At 31.6% G+C, this 1,037-nt stretch overlaps 2 protein-coding genes across 6 annotated transcripts in view; one reads left to right on the forward strand and one right to left on the reverse strand.

The window, feature by feature from the left end:
* LOC106868625 (monocarboxylate transporter 12) overlaps positions 1-1,037 on the reverse strand; it is a 57,075-nt gene that overhangs the window by 43,327 nt on the left and 12,711 nt on the right. For 2 of the 5 annotated variants that reach the window (XM_014913975.2, XM_014913972.2), the window contains exon 1: positions 237-534. The exons of the other annotated variants lie outside the window; for them this stretch is intronic. The gene's annotated coding sequence lies outside the window, so the exon portion shown is untranslated. Of the gene's footprint in view, positions 1-236; positions 535-1,037 lie in introns of those variants that run through there. 5 annotated transcript variants of the gene reach the window in all.
* The window catches only part of LOC106868627 (neuronal acetylcholine receptor subunit alpha-10), a 55,674-nt gene that overhangs the window by 477 nt on the left and 54,160 nt on the right, over positions 1-1,037 (forward strand). The gene's annotated exons all lie outside the window — the stretch shown is intronic.

Consider the following 1,037-nt stretch of genomic DNA (forward strand, 5'->3'; position numbering starts at 1 on the left):
CCTCATTATTATTATTATTAGTTTGTTGGGTCGGTGGTAGGGTGAATAAGAATTTCTTTGGGTTTCCTGTTTTCAACAACGGAGATAAACGATTTCTTTGGTGCCAAATTAGTAAATAAATAAATGAAAATAAGTAAATAAATAAAATTATACAGTTTTTTCAAAATGTTTGATCACCCTCCATTCTTTTTGTGTGTGTATATATATATATATATATATAATTGTTGTAAACAAACCACGAAGCACTGTTATTCGCTTCTAAGGAAAAGATGTTGTCTCCAATGGTGTTCCATACAATAATTTGTGCTCCAGTCTCGTCGCTCAGTGCTGCCGACTCTTCGCTGTATATATAAACAAACACCAGCTATATATATTGTATATATATATTTATATGCATACATGCGTACTCTTATACACATGTAAGTATGAATGCATCTATAAGCTGTGTTTATATATATATATAGTTTATCACACGGGCACCTCAAGTAAATATCTTTTTATTTGTATGTATGTGAGTGTGATACATAAATATATGTGTGTGGGTACGAGTGGATAAACGTGATATATATATATATATATATATATATATATATATATATATATATATGTATGTATCTATATGCGTGTATGTGTGTGTGAGAATGTGAAATAAGTGTTGTATGTGTGTGTATATGCGTGTGACTATATATATATATATATGTGTGTGTGTGTGTGTGTGTGTGTGTGCATGTGCAGAGGGGATATATCTGTGTGAGAGTGCGTACGTGTGTGTGTGGTTATATATATTTGTATGACGGGTTTACGTGATATATATATATATATATGTATGTGTGTGTGTGTGTTTGTTTATGCGTCTGTTTAAACGAGGAATAGTAAGAGGAACGGTTTTTGTTTTGTTTCGTTTTGTGTACTTTTCTTTTCTTTCTTTTTTCTTTTTCTTTCTTTTTTTTTTCTTTCTTTTCTTTTTGCTCAGCTTGCCGGAATCCGACCCTCTTCTTCAATCAGAAGGCAATTGCGACACAGTTAAAGTTCTGTGC

The sequence above is a fragment of the Octopus bimaculoides genome, chromosome 21 (genome assembly GCF_001194135.2).
Source record: "Octopus bimaculoides isolate UCB-OBI-ISO-001 chromosome 21, ASM119413v2, whole genome shotgun sequence".
In the NCBI taxonomy this organism is placed as follows: Eukaryota; Metazoa; Mollusca; class Cephalopoda; order Octopoda; family Octopodidae; genus Octopus; species Octopus bimaculoides.